Source organism: Montipora capricornis, chromosome 6 (assembly GCF_036669925.1).
Source record: "Montipora capricornis isolate CH-2021 chromosome 6, ASM3666992v2, whole genome shotgun sequence".
NCBI classification, from domain to species: domain Eukaryota; kingdom Metazoa; phylum Cnidaria; class Anthozoa; order Scleractinia; family Acroporidae; genus Montipora; species Montipora capricornis.
This window is the reverse complement of record NC_090888.1, coordinates 6,767,663-6,787,363: the sequence shown is the minus strand read 5'-3', so window position 1 is coordinate 6,787,363 and position 19,701 is coordinate 6,767,663. Positions and strand designations below refer to the sequence as shown.

Genomic DNA, 19,701 nt, shown 5'->3' with positions numbered 1-19,701 from the left:
GTTTTAACTTTGTGTACTTTAGCCTGCACTACTACAATTCTATCTTTCCACCAGAAATATGGTAAGTAGTTTTAAATCGGGAACTGCATACACGCGAGCACGTAATAGTGGTATCGTGACGTAAAATTTCCCCAACACGAAACACTGCTTTTCTTAGCGTGTTAAACCTTCATTCTAATGCGCACGTACTCTCACGAGTATCACTCCTGCTTAAATCAATTTTCCAACAAAAACAAAAAATAGCCTACGTTAAAGTATCGCTCTTTGTCATGAGTTCCACAACTAAATTATGGTTGCCTGAACAACCACATCTCCACCCCTCAAATTTGGACAATGCAAACCAATGCACATTCGAAATTTAAGACAATTTTTCTCCATCAAAACGCTTACAAACACAATAATTGTGCCAGCACATGTCGCCTACGATCAAAAAAAACTTTCCAAAGAAAGCCAGATCGCAGGTTACATCAAGGGCGCTAAAAATTCATACCATGAGGTTGCTCTAAGGAGCTTTTGATTTTATCTTTTTATTTTGAAAAATGTTCTTTTTAAAGACATAAACGATACTGAAATACCCATAACTTTTTCAAAAAAGATGATTTTAAAAGATCAATGCTTAGCTATTATTCTGTATTTGGGGGTAAAATGTGCCATGTAAAAAAAATAATAATTCAATTTAAAACCGCCGGAAATTTAGCTTTTTTCGCAATCCGGAAGTCAGTTCGTTTAGTTGATCTGTGAACGAGCGCGAGGAAGGGCGAGGAAAAACCTTCGATGGAAACAACAGTTTGTGCGGTGACTTTTGCTTGTGAGTGGGTTTTCTTCTCAGCTCATGATGTGATGACGTCAGTTACCGGAAGTAACATTTCACTTGCTTAGCAACGCGTGAAAAATACGTCAGTGGGCCCTTAAGCCAAGTTGAGTCTCCTTGCTTCACAAATTGACTCGAAGGTGTGAAAATGTGAATTCTACATGCATGTAAATCGTTCCTGATTTTCAAGACAATAAGGCATCAAATCAAATGTTATTCGCTTCAAGCTAACGCTTACCTTTTTACTTGAGTTGTTGTAAGCATTTCCTTGCCTGGATCAGCATGTAAAGAGTAAAACTACCAAAAAAAATCGCCACCACAAAAGGGTGATCATAGATGAAACGTTTGAAACCTGTAAGAGCTGGACTGGTTACTGCTGACCAGGGCGGAAAGAGACCGGGTGGTGAAACGAGCGGGTCCGAGCAAAAAGGTGTGATACAGTAGACTGGGGTCTACTGAAAAGCCTTTTCAAAATGGCGGCAAGTGTTGAGATCGGCGACTCACTCGAAGAATTGGAAGAATTGTTTTTACAGGACATCACAGACGACTTTTTTGATTTGAACGAGGAAAAAAATTCTTCAAATGTCCCAGACACAGCTGATGTTAATGTAACAAACATTTTCCCTCTGTTTTTGATTGGTCTCTCCTATATCCTATAGTCTTTAGGTAAATCCAAGTGTTTTGATTGGTGCTTTCTTGTTCAGAGCCATACATGCCATTTCCATGGAAAAGGTTATAAGCCATGGTTTTTTTTACATTTTGCTTATATTCTGGTGAGTATTTTCACGACTCATGCTTTGTGTTGAAGGACCCAAAAGGCAAGTCAAAATACAAGTAACAACTTGGAAATATTAAGCTCTTACTAACCGAGCTGGAGGGCCATACTGGGGAATATTGGTTGAACATTGTGGAACTAAAGATGGAGCGCAGCGAGGTCCATACAAAAATGACCAAGGTGCAATATTCCTCAGTATGGCTTGGGCAAGCTTAGTTAGAAAGTAGTTTATCATATGGTACTCGGGCCATAGTTGTTTATTGAATTTGCAGACCTCTCAAGTCTCATGATTTTGTCGTGAGACTCACGGTTTTCAGTTCAATCTCACGGTTTCACGACGAGACAGACAAATCCCACGATAAATAGAGGCGCAAGCTGAAAGAATAATTTTTTTGTAGCTTTTCATTTTTGGCTTGCTTAGGTGAGTTTCTTGCGTCAATTCTGTGCAAATTTATAGTTAAACCTAACAAACGAAGCTGTCAGTCCATGACAAACTGCCGTCCATGGCCATATATAGAACACCTGTTTGAAATTACGTCATCATAACCAGTCTCTCGCATTTTGATCACGTTTTCAAAATGGTGTAAATTGCTGACGAACCTGATGAACTATTGGATAGTTGTTAAAAGGCAGCTACTGCATATAATGCTGGCCTCGGTTTTTCAAAAGGTGGATAACGCTATCCACCGGATAAACACTAGCAAAAGCAATTGAGTTATCCAGTGGATAGTGCTATCCACCCTTCGAACAACTGGAGCCTGAGCAATGAGATCAGCTCAGTGCTCACACACTGGCTGGACTTAAGCTGTGAGTATTGAAGCTGTGAAAATAAAGTTTATTCCTGTGTTGTTAAGGTCCACACATGTTTTTAAAAAAATATAAGCAGGAAAAAAAAAACTTTCTCTTATTAAGAACCTGTGTTTACTTGGTTGTGTCTGCAGGTCGATCAATCTCCAGATTTTTAGACATCAGTCTTCAGATTTTCGGTGTTTTGAGGTTGAGAGGTCTGAATTTGTGGCTTTTCAAAAACAAATATTACACAGCTTATGACCGCTTCCAAAGAAATGGTCGTCATAGCAAAATCCCAACCAAGAAAGAACCAATCACAATGCTTGCATTTACCTCAAAACTACTTTACCGCAGGAGGAAAAGCCGGCAGGGCAAGCCACCCCCCACCCTTAGCTCAAGGTCTAGATCTGCCACTGATTACCACAATATTTTCTGTAGTTGAATGATAATTGAGCTAATTATGTGCCTTACTGTGAGTACAATAGTTGTGCAAAGTTTAATTATGTCTTTAGAAATCAGTCATGTTCAGAGATATTATTGGCACAGGATTTGGGTAAAGTGTTTTTTATTGTCATTATTGAGAGCTTACTGAACACAGGCTGACCAGAGTGCACCTCAGGCTAAATGACATACCATCGTAGATTACTAGTTAGTATGAAGAGTTGTATAGTTAGTGTCAAGAGAATTTGGTAAGCCTATTTATGGTTAGCTCTCACAAGCAGAAATAGTAACATGCTATTTTCAAAACAAAATAGAAAATAGAGCTAAATATTATTACCTCTTACCATTAATTATCTGAAAATAAGTCCTACAATCTTCTAATTTGCAAAATCAAAAACAAAAAATGAAACTGGAAATATGGGACAAGATAAAAGTTAAAAAGTTTTACAAACTCGGAGCTAAAAGTTAAAACTTATCAAATATTTCGTCCATTTTTCAACCGGACTTCATCAGTCAATGATATGAATGTTAAAAAGATGAATTTTAAAAAAGGCCATCTATGACACAATTCTAGCCCCCAAGAGGTGTTAAAAACCTTTTTTAAAATTCATCTTTTTAGCATTCATATCATTTACTGATGAAGTCCGGTTGAAAAACGGACGAAATATTTCATAAGTTTTAACTTTTAGCTCCGAGTTTGTAAAACTTTTTAACTTTTATTATGCTTTCGGAGCAGGAAGCAAATGTTTTTGATTGTATGAGACAAGATATTACAAAGTCATAAATGCTAGCGCCCTCATTTTTTGAATGACCTTTACAAAAGAGTGATAAATGTATTTTTTTGGATTATAGTCTCTATAACTCAATCAATAAGAGTGGAATTTTGCAGAGTGGTTAAGCATTTGAATCAAAAACCCTCTGAGGGGAGTCGGAATGTATGGCAAAAACATCGACTTTGTGTACGAAATACAGATGACATAAAATAATGGAAACAGGCGACAAGAAACAATATCGCACTAAAACATAATGTCTTGCAAACAGAAGTTAAACAATAATTATGTTACCATTTGTGTCTGGTGCCATATTAAAATTAAAGATGAACTGTCCAAGTGAAATTAAGGTTGGTTATTTAATAGTAATACATGAAGCAGCAGTTAACCTAGCAACCTTTGTAGCTTTCTTAATTGTTGATAGAAGAATCCTCCTTACAAGAAGGGGTTTCTCTCCACTAACTAAAACATTCACTAATTAGCAGGTAGTTTGAGGGGAATATTGTGTGTGAATGGTGGCTGAGTTGAGGAAACATCATAGACAAAAGTTAGGGTTAGTCTGTAGAACGAGGGGAGAAATTTACAAAGCAAACTCTCAACCCCAAAATAAGGCTAACAAATGAAACAAATTCTGTGTGAAATTAAAAGCTTTAATCACAAAAACAGCCAGATAGTACATGTATGAAAAACTGAATCACGTAGGAGGGATTAACAAATATTTGACCATAAAAATTATTCAGCAGACGTGGCCGGCTTGGCGGTGATATCTGCAAAAAGGCTCGTGGTGTATGAGGCCACCTAAGCAGAAACAGCCACAAGTCAAAAAGGGACCTTGCCGAGTGCTGGAATATGTACTCACTAGATGCAGATGTAGAAGTCCTTTAAGGCCTTTTACTGACACCTTGAAAACAATATGAAACAGAGAGTTACTGTATCGATAGGTACTATTTGATTGAGTAAAAGGGCTAGATTGGACACACATTTTTTTTCTTTTCTTTAAATAAGCCCTCAGACCCCCAAAAATAGATGCCTGTGATCCTTGAGTGTGAATTAGTTATGCTATATTTTTTAAGTTCTCTGTGTGGTGTTGCTAGTCAAGCCTAACAATAAATACAGTCATTGTTATTTTTCAAGGTATGTTCCAGGGCTCATGCTCTTAATTATTTTATTTATGTTTCACACAGTGGAACAAAATGTGATCATATTGATCAGCCACAGGTTAGCTTATTTGTTGGGGCCAAACTGCACAAAGGCAAAGAAAACAATATGGGGTTTGGAAGACAATGGGAAGTCTTAAAACGTAGCAGTAGTGATAGGCAACAAATTGCTTTTCTTCAGGGGAGGATATTCTACAAGGAACTGGAATCATTGCTTTGTCCTCAGATGGTACAAAATATGAAGGAGTTGCCATGGAATAGTATGGCTTTTTTGCATAGTCATACCTAAGGGGGCAAGGACATGGTTTGCCATGTTATGAAGTGTTCTTACACATCTGTCCTTCTGTGGAATGTTTGTTTCCAGGCTTTAAAGTAATTAAGTAGTTGGTTTAAGTTGGTAACACGTTGATCTGTTATTGACTGCAGTGGACTGTTATCTTTGAAGATATTCCAAAGCATTTCACATTTTCATAAATTCTTGTATCTTTTCTGTGGTGTTTTCATGCAAAGCCATGTCTTTGCAAACTTTTTCGGACAGAGTATTAACAGCGAGCTTTACTCGTATTTTATTTAAATTATCAAGATGGAATTACAAGCGCCCTGATTAAACCGTATTTGTTGTTTGTTGATTTTCCCAAGCGGGTGAAATCTTGCAAATAGTTTTAAAATATTGTTGGTAAAATTGACTGTGACGGGGAATCCGATTCGTCGTGAGCGATTTTAAGTAAGCATGTTTGAAGTTCTGAAACGCTGCTATATCCAAATATATCCACCTGGTTTTTTACTATGTTATGTGAAAGCTATCGATCTTAAACATATGTAAAATTTAGAGTGGAGTAATGTGGAGTACTCCTAAAAGAAGCAGTGGAACACGGCTTGGTCAGAATACCGGTCGTTTCACCACCGTATGAAGTCGGTTCGCCAACGTCCAAAAACACCTTTTTCGTTGAAAATAATTGTCAATTAGATAACTTGCAATTCACTTCATGAGAGGGATTGTTGATGTGAACCGCCATATTTGTTATTGAACCTTTCAATGCGCCCCAATCCCCCCTCAAATTTTATTAGTTTTCTTAATTGATGGTTTATTGCTGGTCATATTCTTTTGCAAACTTGGTGGCTCCTAAAGGAGCCGTTTTTTGGTTGTGAACTGACTTTTTCAGTTCCCACGAGTAGGGCCGTTGAGATGTGAGCACGTTTTCAGCAACTGTGCGGCGGTCTTCTCTTTCCTTTCGTTCTTCTCCCAGCTGTCGAATAGCCTCGCCTGTTTCGATACTGCTTCAGTTTTTCATCGGACACAAATGCTAGGATATTGATTAGTAGAAAGAGGTTTAGATAGTTTTACTAATACTTGGAAGCTGCATATGCATAACGTTTTCGAGTTCGATTCCTTACTATAATACTTGGAAACTGTTTTCCCAGTTCGATTCCGAATATTGCGTTATGTCTTTATCTTTACTTTAATGCTCAATAGACTGCATAATGTTTTCTCAGTTTTATTAATTTATAACTAAACAGTGATTAATACCTTCTTGTAGTCTTTTTCTTTCTTGTTGGCCATCAGGACAAGCACAAGTGGGACGTGCTTTGCATATTCCCCGGATCGGACGAAAGCATTCACCGTCAGTAGCTGCTTGAATGGGTGTCACACAAGCTTGAAGGTTCCGTCCACGTACCAGGATTTAGCCTTGGCCAGGGTATTTAGCTGCTCCTGTCTGGCGAAGATCAGATGCCTTCTCTGCTTAACTGTCAGGTCGGCTTGGAAGAAACTGGGAGGGAGACATTCCTCGACCAGTTCGAAGTCCAGATCTTTCGGTTGCTTGGGTCTGAGTTTCTGTCGGAGTCGGTTGGCAGCTCTAGCCACATGCGCAGGCTTAGGGAGGTCAGTTCATCTAACATGACCTAAAAAAAAGGAAGGAAAATCTGACTTTCTCGTCTATGAGATGCTTTTCATCAAGCAGCAATTCTAGTCTCAACACACAGATTCCACGCAGACTGATTCCATTCACGGAAAGCTCTTTGTTTAAGAACATTCCATCACCTATTGTCGTTTTAGTATTTAAACATTTTTTATCTTTCACTTTTTTGACTTGATAATGACGTTAGCCAAACGTTGAAACGTCGTCTACAAATTTCAATTTCAACAGCCTCGGTATTCTTTTAAAGAACATTTTCATCGCTGAGTTCTCTAAATGTCCTCCGAGTCTCTTTCGCTAAGCTATGCTTAAAAAATGAGTGTTAGGGTTAGAAGAGACACCTTGATCTGGAACATTAAAACCTAGGACGACCACCTCACCTGTCTCATTAACCACGAGGAGTTGGTTTTTTGCCAAATGTCGTCTTAGATTTCTTTTTTGAAACTCGTGCCGGTAAGCGCGCGAGAAAATGAGGTTAACAAGTAAGGAATGCTTAATTTTACAAAGTGAAAAAACAAGCATACCAAAAGATGGCGGAATGTCAAAGGCATCCATCTCTTCCTCGATTCTGCTACTCTCCCCAATTGGATCAGTGATCTCACTGCAATATAGGCATCGCCAAACCACCTCTAATCCGGTCTTAACAGCATCTCTATACTGCTGTATCGAAATTCCCATGTTGCAACGTCGATGTTGTCATTTGTTGCAGCCATCGCAGAGGAGCACTTCCAGTCTCGCTGTTACTTCCTCATTGCAATAGATACAATAATAGCTTTCCATCTCGAGTGACTCTTGTAAACATATTTGATCAGCGAAAATACTTCGATAAGATGAGTGGGTTGAATTGAACAGAAAATCACAGCCCTTTTATACAGCAATGCCTGATTAAGCCGGATCAAAATCGCAGGAATTTGATTGGCAGATATTGTTGGTGTTATCTGTTCTTTGTTGTAGTTACATATCATTAAACGTTTAAACAATATCCTATTCAAGTTGAAAAAGTTCTCACCTCCTTTCCAACATGCCGCACAAGCGAAGTTAATGAGCTCACATTGTTTTTATCGCGTTTCTAATTCTTCCCGTAACTGAGAGAAAAGAGACCGGTAGAGAAGCAGGCTGTAGGGGGAACATTTAATAGTTGAGTGGGGGAAGGAAACAGTTTTGCCGCAAATATTTAATCAGTGTTTCAAACAATGCAAAAACCCTCTGTGAGAGTAGAACAAACACGTAGGCGAAATTTACAGGAAACAAGTGAACGTTTCTAAGCACGTAATCAAACAAACATATTTCAACTCGATGGCTCTTTAACTACGCAAATGTTTAATAACAAGGTTTTACAGCCGGTTTATGTTCACAAATAAAGCCGTGGATGGCGTGGGAGACAGAGAGGGAGAGAGAGAGATTGGGGAGAGTGAAACGAACATTTTCAAGCCGAATCAAACAATTCATCTTGGATCAAAGGTCACATTATCTTCTTTTGGTAATTTGTAAATAAAATTTAGATCTATTTCACAAAGTATTTTGGACGTTGGCGAACTGACATATAAGCGTTGGCGAACTGACATTATTAGACGTTGGCAAATAGACTTCATACGTTGGCGAACAGGTCGTTGGCGAGCTGACACGTTGGCGAAACGACCGGTTACCCTTGGTTACGGTAAGCGGGACATACCTGCATTCGACACTGTCTTACTTCACTCAAATTTAAGCAGCTTCCGACGAAAATACTAGACAGACAAAATAGTATTGAGTTTTGGGTCAAAAATATCAAAAAGACCTTTAAATGATACACTAATGGTGGCCCAAAAATAAAGAAAGAAAACTTGATTTCTGGTTCGTCAAGAGGATATTTTTGGCAGCCATTAATTGCACCGGAAATGTGGAAGGAGCGCTCGTACCAGTCCTTCTCCGCATCGCACATTGGACCAAGAGCGGAATGCCCGTTTCACCGCCCTATGGACGCCCTATGTATAAGCGCCATGCTGCTGACTGCTGACCAAAACGAAAAGGAAGCACTAGTTCCCGATCCTGTCTCTCACGTGTTATCCAAGATGGCGGAGGATGACAATCTTTCTACGGAGCAAGATTCGAAAGATACTGGAGTTCATTGAAAGGATTAAGTGCTGCCTTGGAGTGTGTAATTTTCGAGAGTAATGCATCATGTTCCTTTTGGAATAAGGCCGATTATGAGACTCAGAGAGCATCAAACAAGGTAATCCGTTGATTGGTTTTTCTCACAACCTATTGAATACATCGGAATAAAAGCTTTCTTTTTCATTTCTCCATGTACAGAGTGCTTTTATGTTCAAAGTTTGGAGCCTTTAAAGGACATTGCATAAGCTAAGTAAATGTATTAACTCGAAAGATATCACATTCACATTCATAAGCTATTTCAGAGAGCTATGTGACCTTTAAATGGTATTGCAATAGTAATGGCATATGCTTTACACAGACTTAACTATGTAATGTAGCAAGTTACATAGTTATTACATAGCAAGTAAGGAGCAGTAAATAGCCTTTATATAGCTCAACATAGTTATATGATAAACTTTACATAGCGTTTACATATGTCTGGTTCTACAAAGGAATTTTCTTACTTCTTAAATTTTATACATAATAAGAAACTGCATGCTAAACATTTCTTTAAGTTTTTATCTGAAAAGAGTTGAATTTATAGAATAGAAACTGTAATAAACTAAAAATTTGTTTCATTTGAGAAATGTTAAAATTGTTAACAAGCTGTAGGCTATTGCTAGTTTATTTCCAGTTTCCTGCAAGAAATGAAGACTGGAAGGAACTGTCATTTTCTGGCAGCACCTGATAGATGTATCAAATTCAAGCTATTTCCAGCTTTTGAAAGAACCCAAAACTTGCAAAAACTGGAAAACAATTTCTGGAATAAAACCTGGAATTTGACTCTGGAATAAAGCTGTCACATTTTAAAAATTTCCAGAAATTTCCAGAACTTAACAGAAAGCTTGAAATTCATTCAGTGCCAAATTTGTGCGAGATTCGACCGTCAAAAAGCATCTTGGTACATGGCTTTCTCAAACGAGACTATAATCACGGGAATAATCAATGTTTCCGCTGCAATTAAATTCAATAAAATTTTTGGGTAAATGAAACGGAGGTTATTTGAGGCCCAATTTCAACATGCTGTTTGTCAACAAAAGTCGCCCTTTGACCATCAATGCGGAGGCGAGGTATAATGTAATCACTCACGCTAATCTCGATTTAAGCCCTAAACAACTCGAGACTCTAGGCTTACTGACACAATACATCGTGAATTGACTGGAACTACTGTAGGTCAAGGGGAACGTGTCATTGAAATTTAACTGTCTTGGTTTAAGAGTGACATATCCGGTAATTAAAATAACTGACCTAAAAATTTGCATACTAGCAAGATTCATTCTATTCCATATTTTTGCACAAACAAGTTTCCTTAATTCACTTTGTGAACATACCTGCAAAACAAACAAAGAAAGGTATCCCCCTTTATGTAAGCATACGCTTCTTGGATTTTCCTTTAAGCCCTCAAACAACCATTGAACCAGTCGAACGCTTCATGACTTTCGTGAGTTGTGCCGTGATTGTGTCGTCAGAGCTGTCACGCAAGAGATAAGGACAAAGCACACAGACCATTATGACTGCATGCGGTTCTATTCTGAGTTTGTTGGGGGAATTTGTGGCCCAAGTTCTGACAATCCAGCAAACGTTCAATGCGTAATAGTAGCAAAATGTGATAAGGACATCAAGGCACACATGAGAACTTATAAAGTGTTGGATTCTTCTCTGGATACAGAGGCTGGGCTTTTGCTCGCACGTGCGGGTGAGCTGTAAATTAAATCACTTAAATTAAGATTGAGCAGGAAATCTCTTTGTGAAATCTACCTATCACAGACTTAATGTCAAAACCCGGCCACAAGAAATGGACCCTAAAAACACTGCTGCCACAGTGCGGCCGCAGTCGTATTGTTGTATATACCTCGTTCTTTAATCCATGAGGTAAGCACCGCGGCACTGCGGCACTGCGGCACTAGCCACTCTACTCAGCTCAATTTTACCGTAAGTCGACTAAGGCACTGCAGCACCAGCCATTCTACTGAATTCACTCTATCTGACGCAAACTGCGCAAAAACCACTTTCGTTCAGTTTGGCACTGCGGCTAGCGTTGCGAACGTAAATGCTCCTTTGTGGACGGGTATTCAGCAATCGCTCCAATTGCGAAAATCGAGTAAGCAAGATATGTAAGACCATGTAATCATGTATCGTTGTACGAGACTGCGAGCACTCACTTTTCCAGTTGTCCCTGAAGCGAGTACATTGATCAGTGCAGCCAGATTGTATCACTGCCCGTGAAACTAACGGTTATTATTTTCTTATTAATTGCTTTTAAAAGGTGTTTTTGAGATAGATGATATAATTTTTGGGTACGACGATATGCCCACGGCATTATGATCGATTTGGAATCCAATGGAGGTGTGATAAGAAAAATTGCGCCTGCCCACATGAATGGGCATCACACATGGCAGTGAAAGGGGAGCGCGGATTAACCTTTGCTCAGTTTTAAAAACTTGACTTGCGCTTGACTTGCTGTTCTAGCGAAATTTCAACTATTTATAACCGAAGTTGTAGCACAGTGGCGAAGTTACCATGAAAACAAGATAGCCACTGAAAAACACGCTATATTTTATCTTTAAACGCGAATATCTCAAAAACGAACTCGGTGACTCCCATTTTTTATTGCTGGAGAGTAATTGGCACGCTAAGACAAAACTCATTGCAAAGTTTAAAAAAATTCTTTGCAGCAGATTCATAGCCACCTTCACAATTGGGAAATTTTAATGTGGTTCTGAATCTGCTCCAGATTTTTTTTTAACTTTGCAAAGAGTTTCATCTTAGCCTGCTAATCGCTTTTCAGCAATAAAAAATGGGGGACACTTTAGTTCGTTTTTGAGATACTAAGTGCTTTAACACAAAATATAGGGCGTTTTTAGATGGTTCTTCTGTTGCCATGGTAATTTATTACGTCACAGTAACATGTGCATCTTGTTTAACGATTATCGGCAGTATTTCATGTGGTACCATAACATTGTCGTTAAGTGAAACAGCGTTATAGAGTTAGTCCGTCTAATGAGACATTCCCTCAAAAATGGTTGAAGCTGGTTTGAGCCACCTTGACACACACGCGCTAGTTTCTGGATAGTTTATACATCAGTGTTTTCGACACATACAACGGAATTAGCATGCTTGTGGTCAATATAATTCTCGAAAACCCGCAGACCATCACACCGTGTATGTCTTGTAGGTTGGAAAGGATTTCTTGTTCGTTAAAGTTCAGAGAGAGAGGGAGCGAAATTTATTCTTAATCTATGCAGGTGCGAGTTTCATTTAGAAAATGTGATTAAAATATTTTTTCAAGAAAAGCAAAACAATTGCGCAAGGTGGCTGTACGGCTGTGAGGGTGCATGTTTTTTTTATTTTACTTCTTATTTTTATTACTATGATATTTATGTAATAATATTATATAAATTATACATAATACTAGTAGAAAATTATATACTATAATAAAGTTTCTATATAACGCCCGCTCTCATCGGTTTAAACAGTGTGCTTTATGAGAGTGCAAAGCAACAAAGGAGACTTTTGTCTGATTGGTTGTTGAAAATTGTAGTATCCAGTTTCCCCACCGCGCTCTCTGATGTAAACAAAGATGGCTTTCGGAGCGATGACTTCAATTCGTGTTTCTTCGATCGTTCGTTCTATACCTTCTGGCAGTTTAAAGTGGTCTTTTAAACTTCAAATGGCGGGAAAAGGTTTTGCACGGGGTGTTTTATGGGGCGGGAATTTTTTTCTTTCTTTACCCGTTTTTGTAAGCAACCCTTTTAGTGTCGCTCTGGGAAGCAACGCTCTTTTTTCGAGTATTCTTGAATAAAGAGTAAATGTTTACTAAGTAAGCTTAAATGTATCGTAATAAGTGCGCTAAATGCGAAAAGACGCGATCAAAGACCAGATTTCTTTCTTGGCAAGGGAAGTCTATTTGTAGGAAATGTTATCACGAAGTTACGAGAAATCCGTCGCTTCATTCCAATGCCACTTTTAACTTGAATGCAGCTGCACAAGGCGAATCAGTGGAAGGAGGTATGTCTATTCATTCACATTCTGTCAGTCATCGTTTAGTGTTATCAGACGTCCTAAAGAACATCTGTTTTCAATTTTATTTCAACAGATACGTCGGCAGAAAATGAATTACCGGGCGCACCACCTTCAAGTTTAGATAAGGACTTTCTCCAAGTTACGGGTAAGTTTATTTTATCTGATGAAAAGGGTTGTAACTTTTATAATTAACTTTTGTATCCTGTTACTCTTTAGTTCAATGTGAGGGGAAGGTTTCAAAGGGAACGTTAAAATGCATCGTTTTTCTTTGAAGTACTTGTAAATAGTGGACTTCATGCGTTGCCACTTTGTTTAATGGCTGTACTCCAACTGTTACGGCTTCGGCAGATGTACATTGGCTTTAAACTAGCTTTATGTAGCTTATCTAAAGCACTTCAATAGTGCCGCACCATAATTTAAGTTTCAAATCTGCATTCATGGTGAGTGAAGAAATACTTGTAATAATATATTAACAATGATGACAAAGAAAATTAACTGCATATTACCTTATTTGATTATTGGCTTTTGTTCTTATCTGGTATAGGTGAGAAGTTTGCCCAAGAAATTAGAAGGCTTCAAGATGCCTTGCAAGCACACTGTGGGAAGAACAAGAATACCCCTATTTATGAGCCAAATGAATTTTTTATGTTTTGTTCCCAGGCTGGTGCCACAAATGTTTTCAATTTTATTTTGTCTTGCATGACCTCTTCCCGCCATTCTGAGGAGAGAAATCTTTTAAACCGTAAACGCACAGTTGTTATTTTGTATCAGTTATTTTTTGGTTATTCGCAAAAGTGTAATTTTTTTCAAGAGGACAATGGTTTATTTCTTAAGTTTTGTAATTTGTCACAACCTGGTCTCATTGATGAGTATTTTGTTGAATTCGTCCACAGCCTTGCAAGAAAATCAACAAATCCTTCAGATTCTGTTGACCAGCTCCAACAAAAATTATTTTCCCTTTTTGCATCAGGGGAAAGGCAAGCTAACTTCCGCGCTGCCTTTACCCCCAACAAGAATTATACTTTTAGCCGCCGTCAACTTCTTAATTTGTTCTCCAGAGTTGCATCTTCAATTGTCACAATTTTAACTGCCATTGCAGCCCATCTCCAACCACGGATACCAGGGCAAAGGAAGGATCTGTGGCATGTCCCAGCTTTGTTTGGAGACACACCAATGAAGAAGGATTGTCTTCCCTTGGGATTTCAATTCCAACCATGTCCTGACCAAGGAAGACGATGCGATCTTTCCGGCTGCTCCATTTCCAGCAATTCTCCATTGAAGATCTTTGAAGGTTGTTGGCGTTCGTTTCATTTGTGCTGTTTCACTGTTGTTACTGTTTGTCCAATTTGCTTTAAGGGTATTGAAGATGCCATTAAATCCTTAGGTGCAGCTGCTAACCAGACCATCCACACACGACAAAATGCCACCGCTACTGATGGTCTTGCAAATGAGGGGGATGAAGACACAGTAGAGTCAAGAACCTCTGATGATGATAATGATGATGAGCCACTTACAAGTTCAATTGATGGCAATGTTGAGCAAGTTGTTCAGAACTTGACCATCCAGATTATGAGTCTTTCCATTGCAGCACCACCTGTTCAACCATTGCCTTCAGCCAGGGGCCCCGTTCCATCAACAATAATGCCACCATCTTCATCATCACAGAGAAGGGCACCCCACTGCAGTACCTGTGGTCATCTAAGGCAAGGTCATCAGAGGCCAGTTCACAGGGATCGTTAGGTAAGTGCTCAGTTTGCCCTTCTCAGATATGCTCTAGAGAAGGTCGTAGGTTATCTTGTGTATGTGAGTGGTGTGGCAGACAGAGACAATCAAGCAAACAGTAACCCATCTCTGCCTTTGCTTCCACAGGCACCTATTATCAGGGAAACACGTGTTCACCCAGATGTCACTGAGTGGCTCCTTTCCTTTTCACAATCAACTGTTACCCCTGGACAAAGTGGTAGTAATGCGTGTACCATTATCTCTGTGTATGGGGCTGTTAATTTTCTAATGCCATCAACTAACTTGATTCTACCTTCTCCTCTCAGATTACCCTTGGAGTTTGTTAGCATGTTTAAACAGCTGATGATTTATGGCAATCATTCCTACAACGGCATTGGTAATCCACAAGCCACGTATAGTGTTCCTGAAATAGTCAATCACCCACAACTTGGATTTTCAGGGGTTGTCAAATGTGGGGATGAGTATCAGTTTAATGATTTTACTTCATTTGCAGGTATACTACAAAATCTTATTTCAAAACCACAACATTCAAAGCTTGCTGCAGTGTTGATCTTGCCTCCTGATAAAACAATGCTTTGGCTTGTTGGCAGAGATGGCGAGTGTCTCCTCATGGAAAGTCACATATATTGCACTACAGGTGGAATAATTGCTTCTGCAGGTGCCCAAAAGGTCCATCAAATGGCTCTCTACATTGAGTATACGGCCAAGAGAGATTGGACATCTGATCCCAACCCTTTTGATATGACTGTTGTTGAATTATGCTAAGGTCAAGATTTTTCTTCCATCAGTATAGATTGGGCAGGTAATGATAAATTGCATGATGACTTGATCAGGGATGGTGCATTGGTGAGAGCACTCATCTCCCACCAATGTGGCCCAGATTCACATGTGGGTTGTGTTCGTTGGTTCTCTACTCTGGGTACTCCAGTTTCCCCTCTTCTCAAAAACCAACCTAGTGTAGTGAGTATTTGAACAAGAAGTGTCAATCTCTTTTCTTGTGCTCCCAATGCTCATGTTTGGTGGTATGTATGTCCCTACTCTCTTTCTCTGTATAAATGTGTACTTTACTCCATGTTCTAACAAATATTGTTCAAAGTTTCTCCTAACAGTATCCAAAGATGAGCTTATAAATAGCATTAAGGTCTACATTGCATTGGTATTAACTTGAGGTTTCACAATGCATGTTGGGTCAGTAAAACTGCTTGCAGTCTTTTGTTGCTTCCTGTCTTTCTTATGCACAAATTATTTACTGCTGACTAAGGCATAACAATAATTTGTTAGTAGTAGGTACTGTAACTCAGCAGTGATCATTCATTGAAAAATGCAGTCCATCTTTGTGTATTTTACAGTGCGACGCACCTTACTGTGGCCACCCAACAAAAATTTTTAAAGCTTATACGCCAATCAGGGTGAGCGAATTTGATTGACAGTCACCCCTCCTTGCAAAGTTCACACGGTTGTAGTTGAACACCGTTGAATGGGTTGTTTGAGTTGGCGTACTTACACGTAATTGTCAAATGTGAAAGTTTGTTGGGTGGCCACGGTAAGGCATGTCGCACTGTAATTTCCAAGGCAGGCATGTGTGGAGTTATTTATGAATCGATCATCGATGCATACTGAGCTCTCATATTTAAGTGATTTAAATTGCTTGTGGCTACTCTGTTAGTAACATTTCTATGCCACTTGTGTTTTCGAGATCATTCCTTTGACTTTAATCCATTTTACAGTAATTTTGCCACAGTCATGATCATACATGTAGATGTGGACTTCTTGTAAAATGATAAAATTCCAAGAAAATTCCCATTTTGATGAATCTTTGTGTGCAGGGCTAGTACATGAATAATCTATGCATTCATCCAAAGATACACTAATTTAAATATGCAATGTATTGTCATTTAATGAAACCAAAATATAAAGTGATCATGATTGAAGGCATCTGTGATAAAAAAAATCCTGAAAGGATTCAATAATTAACCCATTCACACCTCAAAGGCCATAAAAATCTATACAATAGTGAGGAATGATGTGGTCACTGCCATCAGACTTTTTGTGAATTTAATAGTTCTATTTGGGGAGGTAAAAATTTCATTTGACCATTTGTAGATGTAAATTACATCCCACTTTAAATGCACAATTAAAATTGTAAATTTAATGTGGGTATGTGTGGAAATACATAAACCAGGTCTTGTCTTCTGTGCAATGTTTAAAATTAAAAGGGCAAATCAAGGCAAAGCAGACTTTGTGACAGAACTCTGACACAATATTAGCTAGTTATTAATTTTAATGTGAGCATTTCATGTTCATTTTAATATAATCATTGCTCACTTTGTGGTAAGTTACTACCTCGCTGCAGAGAATAATGTAAAGTTATCTAAATCAGGATGAAAATGTACAAAAGGGAATGAACATTTTAAGATATGCATTTAATGTATAATTACTTATCATGTAAATCATTATGTATAAAATTAATATAATGTGCAATTATTACTTATCATGTAAATTTTAATGTACAGTTTGTAAATATATTTAAAGTCAAAATTATTACGGTTTCCCTCAAATTTAATTACGAAATTTATCAAATCGAAAAGTGCAGTGCAGAGTTGTGGTAAGCAGGCATTTTTATTTGTAAATATTATTACACTGACAGGACTTTTTTTATGTAATTCAGTACAATTTTTAATAGCTGGGAATAGCTGATATTTATTGCAATAAAAGCAAGCGTCTTATTTGCAGTATATATTGCATTTAATAATGTCATTGCATCTTGATAATTTGGCCCAGAGTTGAATCATCGCATCTCAAAGTGCCAAGTTTTGTTGGAAATTAGTTTACTTTCATAGAGCATTTTCGTGCGCCCTGCCACTTTTGAAGGAAAACTTTCAAAGCAGTTCGATTCGTCACAAATATGTGCTTTCTATACTAATGGCGATCGCTGGACCAAGACATATTTGCAGAGATTTGACCGAAAGTAACGTGAACACTGACACCATTGTCTGATTTGGGGAAAGAAAATTTCAGTTGCGCGTCAAACATACACGGTTTTAGTTCACATTTTAAGAGGAGAGAAGACGAAAAAATGTTCACAAGGTGTGAAAATCATACGTTAACAATACAGAGACTTTCCATGCCTTCAGAGAAAATAAGACTTGATGGTGGAGAAAACAAGCACTGTTTCTTTGACAAGGAAAAGCACTTTGGTACACGAAGGAGTCGAAAACTTCGGCGTTCAGTATTCGCTGTGCCACTTTTACCGGAAATATCTCTAGCCAAACCTTGTCTTTGGCTCACAAACTTTCACCTGTTGACGGCTTTTCGTGGACCAACGTCAGAGACAAAAGTCCTGTACTGTTAACGAAAGAGTTCAGTTTAAACAGAAAAAGCTATAAACCGATTGACATTTTGCAAAGTGACTGTTTCGTCCGGATAGAATGTATTCGCTTCAAAAAGAGAACAAACGAAATTCTTCTGTCATGCTTTTCTGTTACCTACCTTGACTCCATTCATGGATAAATTTTAAGCTATGAGATCCTTTGAACGGATTACCAGCTCATTTACCAGTGACGCGCCACAAGCAAATCCCGTCAAACTGGCAAATTTGTTTTGCATTCACTTCAAGCGCGAGTATCCTCGTGAAGAAACCACAACAGAAAATCTTAATGCCGGTTTCAGTTACTTTAATACTCGACAACATCCATTGTTGTGATTTGCACATTCAATCATGACCATACCCGTTGCAAGTAAGGCAAAATGTTTCCAACCTCGGGCAATTCTTTGACAAACCTGAGCACACCGCAGCATTCTAATACAGGCGATCTAAGCATCTTTCGTTTCATCCGAAATAAAGGACTTTCCCATGTAGAGGGAATTGCCGAGGTCTTTCTATCTTTTGTCCATCTTCTTTCAGTATTTGTACCACAAGCGCATGGATAGCATTAAAAGTGAATGCGATAAAAACTACAACTAGCGACAGCATCGACATCTTTTCTCATCGCGTTCTAAGACTGTCTCGAAGGTTTTCAACCAATCACAATGCAAACGAGATGCTTCTGTGAAGCATACACTGGGTTGCCTGTGGTACGTGCTACAGAAAATCAGAAGGCACTGAATTGTGTGGTATTGAAATACAGCATTCCAGTCTCTGAAGAATAACAAATAAAAGAGAAGCGAGAAACATTGGCTTCTGGGCTGACATGTTGATAATTTTCAAGTTCCCTCACAACTTCTTTTTACCACAAGTGTGCCCTCTGAGCATCTGACAGCTTTCTAATACTAAAGTTCACTGAAGTTAAGCCCTGCCGGGCGGGGTTAGTGTTTGGATGGGAGACCAAAACAATGTATCCGTCTTAAAACAGAAGCATCGGACCGAAAATACTATTAACTCTAACAAATGCGAACACAGCTAGGTACAGATCTTGTTAGCTTGCTTTATGCAAAACAAATATTGATGAAAAAGCAAATAACTATTGATACACAGTTTTCAGAAAGAGAAGAAGGAAGTTTCCCGGTCGGTCGATCGAGAATAAAATATTTACGACATTAAAACAACATTAATTTTGAACCGTGAACATAGCATATAAAAAGTTACGATCAGCGACAAACATTTTGGGAGATTTTTGCTACGTTCAAGTAAATTGCAAAATCAAAAGTGACATGGCCGGAATTCAGCGGGCGCCGTGATTAAGTTACCCCGGCATGTTTACTCGCCAAACAGTGAAGCATCTGTGTCAAATGATGGCAAGATACCGGGTTTTTGTAAGTTTCTTTTTCTGTCAAGTGTTATAAAGTTTGACAATGAAATGAGCGAAGTCAAAACAAAGATCACAATCGCCCAACTCTTATTTATGCAAAGTCAAAATTTACTCTCCAAGACGCTTACGACGTTATTTATCACCAGGTAATTCCATCATTTTGGAAATAGCAGCTACTTTATTATTCATCTGCGTCACAAGTTTTCACTGATTTTGGGGCTCATTTTGTTGAAACTCAAGCACGCTTCCAACAGGCCTGTGAACCCTTCCTGCTTACAGAGCAATACTAAAAAACTTCTCCCATATCACATTTCAACCTTAAGCTCGAAAATTCAATACACGACATGATATTATAATTCACAAAGGCAGAAAATTAAATACTACAGAATCCTTTT

General features: G+C 38.5%; 1 protein-coding gene and 1 long non-coding RNA gene across 2 annotated transcripts in view; one reads left to right on the top strand and one right to left on the bottom strand.

Moving 5' to 3' along the window:
* Nucleotides 1-19,701, bottom strand: part of LOC138051441 (uncharacterized) — a 115,228-nt gene that overhangs the window by 70,388 nt on the left and 25,139 nt on the right. The gene's annotated exons all lie outside the window — the stretch shown is intronic.
* LOC138051400 (tetratricopeptide repeat protein 28-like) overlaps nucleotides 1-19,701 on the top strand; it is a 301,832-nt gene that overhangs the window by 270,768 nt on the left and 11,363 nt on the right. The window contains exon 15 of the mRNA XM_068897589.1: nucleotides 6,308-8,871. The gene's annotated coding sequence lies outside the window, so the exon portion shown is untranslated. The remainder of the gene's footprint in view (nucleotides 1-6,307; nucleotides 8,872-19,701) is intronic.